Source organism: Plasmopara halstedii (genome assembly GCF_900000015.1).
Source record: "Plasmopara halstedii genome assembly, contig: Scaffold_658, whole genome shotgun sequence".
Lineage (NCBI taxonomy): Eukaryota > Oomycota > Peronosporomycetes > Peronosporales > Peronosporaceae > Plasmopara > Plasmopara halstedii.
In genome coordinates, this window is record NW_020187575.1 from 984398 (window position 1) to 984751 (window position 354).

Genomic DNA, 354 nt, shown 5'->3' on the forward strand with positions numbered 1-354 from the left:
AGGAAGTGTGCAAAAAATGTCGTAAAGATTACCTTGATCGCGGTGAGCGTTGGTGTAGACTGTCTGCCGTCGAATAGGCACCGATTGCGGTCGGACCAAATAAAATGAAGCGTCACCACACGGAGAACGTGCCACACATCGCCGACAACATCTTCACAGGCTTGCCAGTCGTCGAATACGCGCATCTTCTTTGCCAGAGCAATGTCGAGCCAAGTTGGCCGCGTAACGAAGAAAGGAGACACAAGTGGAAGAACCTGCCGCCAGAGGTGCGATGCGAGGGTGCAGTCGGAGAACACGTGCTGTTCAGTCTCTATGGCGTTGCACCCATCGGAAACGCATTTGCGGATGCCTGGG